At 30.9% G+C, this 8,346-nt stretch overlaps 1 long non-coding RNA gene across 6 annotated transcripts; it reads right to left on the bottom strand.

The window, feature by feature from the left end:
* Positions 1-207: 207 nt before the first annotated feature.
* Positions 208-3,008, bottom strand: LOC141667508 (uncharacterized). Of its 6 annotated transcripts, XR_012552650.1 has the most exons (6): positions 2,645-3,008; positions 2,101-2,370; positions 1,818-1,969; positions 1,643-1,711; positions 1,248-1,537; positions 208-469 (listed from the first exon to the last, which is right to left on the bottom strand). It is a non-coding gene; the product is annotated as an uncharacterized LOC141667508 (long non-coding RNA). The 6 variants fall into 6 exon arrangements; XR_012552652.1 differs by lacking the exon at positions 208-469 and having other exon boundaries at positions 987-1,537; positions 2,101-2,363; positions 2,664-3,008; XR_012552651.1 differs by lacking the exon at positions 208-469 and having other exon boundaries at positions 987-1,537; positions 2,664-3,008.
* Between the last annotated feature and the right edge of the window lie 5,338 nt (positions 3,009-8,346).

Below are 8,346 nucleotides of genomic sequence, written 5' to 3' on the forward strand. Positions count from 1 at the left end.
GTAAGAGAGAGAGAACACTAGAGATGAAAGAGCAAGGACACATCAATTCCGGAGATGCTTTCGCCATCTTAACAGCTACATGTCCAAGACCACCCAAACCTACAACGCCTACCTTAGTACCAGGTTTGTCTAGTCCATGTGTTCTAAGGGAACTGTAAGTTGTAATTCCAGCACAGAGTAAAGGAGCACCAGAATCCAGAGGCAAATTTTCAGGCCAACAAAGAACAAAGTGCTGGTCTGCAACCATAGAGTTTGCATATCCTCCGTATGTTATGCTTCCATCAACATTGGGAAAAGCATAGGTCTGTATCTGCTTTGCACAATTGTTCTCTGAATCATCGTCACAATCCTCTCATGAACGACATGATCCAACCAAACAACCTACCCCAATCCTGGAATTTGAAATGTTAAGATCAATTTTACCTGCTAACTCCTGTCAGTGTGCGCAATACCATAAAGAGAGTCAATCCTGCCCAAACACCAGGTAGCCATAAACTGAGGGGGCATACATGATATATTCAAATGAATGATTAAAATCACTAGATATACATTTTGAAAGGGCAATTACAAAAGCAAATCTTAAATGGATCGCACTATCCAAAAAGTTGAATGAAACATGTTGCTTGCAACACCTACAAGCAGTTTTTATACTTTTAAATTGTTCACAAAAACTGTGAAGTCCGAAGAACCAGATTGTGACTTAGCAAAAGTAAAGGAAAAGTAGAGAAGCAGCTGACACTAAATTTAATTGTACTATAGTATATGTTATAGGGCATGTTCCTTCCGTTGCTAGCGTTTAGATGACATTAAATTGGTAGCTGAAAAAGAAATTTCAAGACTTTAGATTACAAATCATTTTTCATTATTAGATATATGACAAATATGGAGTCTAAACAAACCAGAAAATATTATATAAATTCTAGTCATAAATCATAAACAGACCAGCAAAGATGACAACAAATAGAATAACATGAACTCTGGAGATATAAACAAACTATATGACCTCAACTGTCATGAATCAAAGTCATATATAAACCAGTGAGTACAAGATGAACTCGGAGTCATATACTTGAGGACTTGTACACCGATATTATGAAATATATAATTGTTCCGCAATCACCCACATTAAAAACTCTAATTAATCTGTAATGTTTTTAGCTGGACATGTTTAATTAGATTCCAGAATCTAGGATGGTTGATATGAATTGATAGATATACATTGACATATAATGAAAGAGATTAATTACATTAATTAATTCCTTTCGATCCTCTTGAAGCTCATCATTGGTTTTAAGCCCCTGGACAACAAGAGCTTTATTTAATGCTTTTCCACGTATTCAAGTTCTTCTTCTTTCTCCTGTAGGGCCTTCTGAGTATCATCAATCTTTTGTCTAAACATTGAATCTTCATCATATTCCATATGCTTCATTACCGACAAAGACCCTCTCATCCACTCTATTTCCAACTCTAGTCCTTGCTTGGCATTTATTTGCTTTTCTAGTTCTATGGTTCTTTTGCGAAGCTTTTCTTTTTCTCTCTGTGTTTTAATGAAATTGAAAAACGAATATTTCATTAGAACTACTTTTATACAACTAGAATGTGGTATGAAATTCTAAAACCAGAAGAAAATCAAGTAAACTACCTTATGATCCTCTGCCAACTTGAACACATTTTCATCTGCCTTTTTCTGCTCCAAGGTGGCTCTCTCATTCTTAGAGTAGGAAGAAAGAAATGCAAGATTACATTAATGAGATCTTACCAGAGTACCAGACTAAAAGAAGAAAAATAGATAAATAATGTATTCTTATCATTTCCACCTCAAGCGCCAACTTCTTTCTCTCACCCTCATTACGAGCCTCCCTTTTCTACAGTTCCTTCTCACGCTGCTCAAGCTCCAGTTTCATTTTCTGCTGCTCCTTGACAATATTTTGAAGTTGGGCATTTGTTTTGTGCTGCATCTTTTGTATCTCTATCTAACATTATACAAGATTTCACTACTGAGGAGACGATACTTAATTGACACAACAAACATGTAATTGGATTAAGGAGTTTCAAAATATTTTCAAAATATATGACCATTGAACTTAACTAGGTTTATACCTTCATTGTAGGCTTGAAACATCTTGTCCTTTTCATTCATTAAACTACTTAATGATATTGTAGTTTCATTGTATTTCACCTTTATATCTTTAAGGTGCATAGCTTTTTCCTCTATTGCATTACACAAATTTGACAGGAGCATGTTTAATTTGTTTTTTTCATCTGCTTCAATATCTTGGACTGTCTTCAGTCATATCGACCAAATTCCAGTAAAAAAGCCATCTCCCTCAGCAAAAGCCAAAGCCACAGACCACAAAAGTCACCTATTTTCTTTCAATAGATTAAAGAAAAGAAAATCAGGTGCATAGAAATGTCATTCAATAACTCCACCAACTCCAAAAACAAAAACACCAGACCAAAAACAATCATAAATTGAATTAACAAGTTAAAAAAATCAAGAAACTTAAAACCAATTAACAAACAAATTATATACAAGCTCATGTCCATATAAATTGAATTAATTAACCAACTACATATTTGGATCAAGAAATTCAATAAATAAACAATGTATATACATTTGTAATATAAAATAACTAGTATTTACCTCTATGGTATGTTCTTACCAACAGATAAAAAAATAGAAACGAAGAGAGCAAATCGAATAAATCATGTGTGATTGAGCCCTCATGGCAACTAATCGAGGGAGCAAGATTCAATTTTAAATGACCAGTAGCTATGATTTGAAAATTGATTCCAAATAACGTTCTTATATATTGTTTGATTTTTCGAAGAAGAATATATGAGTAAGAGAAGGAGAAGGAAGAGATAGATTGGGTAAGATGGAGTGTGAGATGGAGAGGCAACAACTATGAGAGGGAGAGGAAACAGAGAGATGGGGGTGTTAAGGTGAGAGAAGATAGATAGAAAAGATTTTAGGGTTGTACCGAAAAGAGTGATTGAAAAGGGGGACGGGGGAAAATAATTTGATAAAGGCGGAGAATAAAAACTTCAACTAAAGTAAAAGTGTACTCGTATAATTACTACGGCAAAATGAATTTTTTCGTCACCCAACTTATCGTGTTTTTAGGAACTTACTATTTAATAATTATTTTTTTCTTTTACTCACCAATGTTATGTTCGTATTTGTTTTTAGTCACTAACGTTAGGTTCGGATTTGATTATTAGCATTATATCAATTTTTGGTAGCATTATTAAAATATAGTGGTAGTCTGTAATATTTTAATGATTTTCATATGTCCCCCGAGACGTTTACCTTGGTGATTAGAGTTTTACAAACATTTTAAGACTCCTAGAAGATGTAGTTTCATGTATTATTTTTATTTTTTTTTCTTCTGAATAATAATTTGACGTTTAAATTTTTATATACAAAAAGTATCTTAAAAATAAATTATAAAACTATGTTTGTAAGATAAATATATTGTGAGAGTTGTTTGATTTAATACCAAATTCACGTTATAACAACATTATTATATTTTTGTGTTTATATATATACTTGTTTCACAATTCTATTAGAATGAATGGGTTTATAGTTATGATTTTGGGTCGGTAAAAGTTGCATGAAGGAGTTGTGATTGGTGATTTCATTGGGTTTTTGAAAGTGTCGTTTGGTAAAATATTGATATGTAATATTTTATTTTATTTTATAAGTACTTTATGATCAGTTTGCTAATTTGATTATATTGAATTTTTTATTTTTTTCCCAATAATTTTAGTACGGATTGTGATAATTCTTCCTAATAATTTTGGTTTTGAGTTTAGTACCCCATCTAAAAAGTAACATACATATATAATTCAGATATTATACAACTCCTTCATATCCATCTAGCAAACTCAGACACATATAAGCTTTCTTATAACTTATAAGACACATATGACACTTTTTATACTAGTTATCACTATATTTTATAAATGCTATAGAAAATTGACAAAATATTAATAATCAAATCTGAACTTAACGTTAGTGACTAAAAAAGTCCGAACCTAACATTAGTGAGTAAAACAAAAAAAAATATAGTTGAGTGGTAAATTTCTAAATACACAATAAGTTGGGTGAAAAAAAATTTATTTTCCCAATTACTAATTAGAGGGAATAAAATTTTGATCAAAGTAAATTATAATGTTGTTACATAATTGTTTTTAATTTATTTTTATTCTTAAGAGGAAAAGGGATGAAATTTGGAGACCCGTAAATAAAACTTTACGAAAAAGGCAAAATATATATTCTTTAGATTTATCAACATGATTACATAAGGTATTTGATTATGTTATCTATTAATTTAAGAAAATTAATAGTACTTTTAATAATTCACAATCAACTAAAATCAATATATCTTAATAATTTACTAGATTTTTCTAGTAAATCATTTTAAAAATTTTAAAAATAATTTTAAAAATTTATCTAGTACATCGGGAACGAGTCTCGTTGTCGGAAGTTATATTTTTACTAGATTTTTCTAATCCTGAAATGCAAGATGAATTTGATTTTTTTTAATATTTTTTCATATGACTAAAATTGATATATCTTAACATCCGTATGGTTGGATCGTCGAAAAAATCATTTAAAAAAATTATCTAGTAAATCTGGAATGAGTCTCGTTGTCGGGAGCTAGACTTTTCCTAATATTTTCTAATCCTGACATGCAAGATGAATTTGAATTTTTTTTATTATTTTTGTCATAGGACTAAAATTGATATATCTTAATATCCGTACGGTTGGATCATCAAAAAAATTATTTAAAATATTAATCTAGTAAATCGGGAACCAGTCTCGTCGTCGGGAGTTGTACTTTTACTAGATTTTTCTAATCCTGACATGCAAGATGAATTTGAATTTTTTTAATAATTTTTTCATATGACTAAAATTAATATATCTTAACACCCGTACGATTGGATCGTTGAAAAAATCATTTTAAAATTTATCTAGTAAATCTGGAACGAGTCTCGTTGTCGGGAGCTGGACTTTTCCTAGTATTTTCTAATCCTGACATGCAAGATGAATTTGAATTTTTTTAATATTTTTGTCATATTACTAAAAGTGATATATCTTAACATCCGTACGGTTGGATCGTCGAAAAAATTATTTAAAAAATTTATCTAGTAAATCGGGAAAGAGTCTCGTTGTCGGGAGTTGTACTTTTACTAGATTTTTTCTAATCCTAACATGCAAGATGAATTTGAATTTTTTTAATAATTTTTTTATATGACTAAAATTGATATATCTTAACATCTGTATGGTTGGATCGTCGAAAAAATCATTTTAAAAATTTATCTATTAAATCGGGAACGAGTCTCGTTGTTTGGAGTTGTATTTTTACTAGATTTTTCTAATCCTGACATGCAAGATGAATTTGAAATTTTTTAATATTTTTCTCATATGACCAAAATTGATATATCTTAACATCCGTACGGTTGGATCGTCGAAAAAATCATTTTTTAAATTTATCTAGTAAATCGGGAACGAGTCTCGTTGTTAGGAGTTGTACTTAAACTAGATTTTTCTAATCCTGACATTCAAGATGAATTTAAACTTTTTTAATATATTTTTCATATGACTAAAATTGATATAACTTAACATCCATACAGTTGGATTGTCGAAAAAATCATTTGTTAGGTTACGCACACTATAGAAGGGGGTTGAATACAGTGTTTATCACAATCAAATCGAATATAAGAACACAAGTAACAGAAAACAGATTTTATTCAACACAATAAACTCTGTTACAATATGGAACTGTCCTCTCTTAATGATGAACAAATTATTGTTGGGATCCGAAGGCATAAAACGCAGCGGATAAACGTAAATAAAACAAAAATTCGAAACCCAAAACAGGATCCATGTATAATTATGGGCAGATTATGGAGATAACGAATCATACCTTTCAAGAGATTAACTTTTACGAACTCAACGGAGATCCTAGCTATCACGCTTTGTGTCTACCTCTCGGAGAAACACCTCTATGGTATCCACACGAGCACCTTCAAGAACGTCTCACGAACTTGACTACGGAATGGATGTACTAGCCTCACTAGCAGGTATTGGATTAAATAATAAAAACGAATTTCTATTATTTAATTAATAACTAAGTCATACTTAATTATTATGGGCAAAAACATTCCTTTTAATTCGAATTTATATTATCTCAATTAAGTCTTACTTAATTATAATAAAATTCAAATAATCATCAATTAATTTAAATCCATAATTTAAATTAACTATTCCATTAAGTGCTCTATTTGTGCGACCCTATAGGCTATTATTTAATTGGCAATAATTTTATTCTCTAATAAAATTATAAACAATGAGCGGTATCTAGTAATACATCATTGTTACCCAATTAAACAATAATTAAATCGTGATTAGATAAAACCTTTCGTGATTAATGTTTTTCCGTGTAATATAATCCCTTTAACCATACATATTATAGATTAAACTCGAGGCATGTTTTTAGTCATCCTCTTCAACATTTAATCTGGGTTTACTTGATGCATGAGTAGATTATTGAAACAAATCATTATTTGAGCATGGCCATGCTTTTATAATCTCACTCAATCAAGAGGCCAATAATATCTCTCCTAATTATAGGAGGGTTAAATCCTTTATCTATCATTCATATTTCTCATACGACTCATGATATACCCGATGTCCACTTTTATCATCACCCGATCAAAAGTAACTTTTAATGTAGTCAAAGTATATTAATCCTCGTATAGAAATATAATGATTTCAAGTCAAAGGATCGTTACACCATTATCACTGTGAGTCTTTCTTATGACTTTATTAAACATGAAGAATCTCACTGTGGGTCTGTCCAGTACCATGTACTCTCACATGTACCTATGTATTGACTTCAGTATCCCCATACTTATAACCAATGAGATGTGGTTATCTTGTCAAACAACATACTAGTCTATCTATGTATTATTATTGTCCTATATAATAATACTCGACTAGGGACCTTTAAGAATATGATATATTATATAATCTCAAGTTCAAGTCATGTACTTAAACTATACAATTTGTATCATGATTCTAAGGACATTTATTATGCTAACAAAATATCGCAGTAATTAAGGTCATAATAAATACATTTATTGAATGATCAACTGACATAAAGATAAAAGAATAATGTATTGCCTCTAGGGCACCTACACTAACAATCTCCCACTTGCACTAGAGCCAATCACCCATATATCTAATACCCATGGAACTAGTGTGACCATCGTGCTTCTGCTGCGACAAGCCTTTGGTCAGTGGGTCTGCAATGTTATCATTTGTGTGCACTTTACATATGTGTATATCACCCCTTTCATTAATCTCTCGAATAAGGTGAAATCTCCTGAGTATATGTTTAGCCCGGGAGTGTGATCTAGGTTCTTTAGCCTGTGCAATGGCTCCATTATTATGTTATATGAATGATATGATGAATCTGTTAATGATCTATATGATGATACTAGTATGTTTAAGATCTGCCATAACTCATATGTATGCGATCTCTTAAAATATGTATACTGATACACGTTTTTGGTAACTGGGATATGGATCGTGTGTATACTGATACATGCTTCTGGAATAGTATTCTGATACATGTTTTTCTAGTATTCTGATACTTGATTTTGCAAAAATTTCCGCCATATGCTTTTACGAACCGCGTGGTTAGGGTTTCGTTTTTAATTTGTGCTTATGACATATGCTTTACTTATTTATTATTCTTGATTGGATCATGATAAGTGATAAATAGTATGTCATCTTTATATGATCTATCATGTTCTTTAATGGTTACTGAGCATGGTGCATAGTTATGGCCTTAAGACCTTAGTTGTAATGGTTTATTCTTTTGGTTTGTAATAAATACGACTTGCATGTCGTTTTCTATTTGTAGTTGTTTTATCTCGAATGTAACTCGAGTTCTTTTGTAAGTTCATTAGTATAATTCTTAATGTAACATCCTAGAAGGACAAGGGAAAGAGGAGGCATCCTATGGAGGCCAAGGAGACAATGGAAGCAATAGAGAAGACATATGTAATAGTTATTTTTACACCATAGATTGACCTTGATCTTTTCATTAGCCTGAAAAGATCACATAGGATTGGGCCATAACTATTGCACGTTTACTTTACGTACTTTTCATATGATGTATAAATAGTATGTGTAGAGTAGAAAAATGCATGTTTTAATTAGATTAATGATGTATGTATGTATTAGATACATCACCCATGCCATGCCTTTAAACAAGATAAAATCTGTAACGACTCAAGATTTAAAATTAACAAACGATCATGAGATTC

This window comes from Apium graveolens, chromosome 6 (assembly GCF_009905375.1).
Source record: "Apium graveolens cultivar Ventura chromosome 6, ASM990537v1, whole genome shotgun sequence".
Classification (NCBI taxonomy): Eukaryota; Viridiplantae; Streptophyta; class Magnoliopsida; order Apiales; family Apiaceae; genus Apium; species Apium graveolens.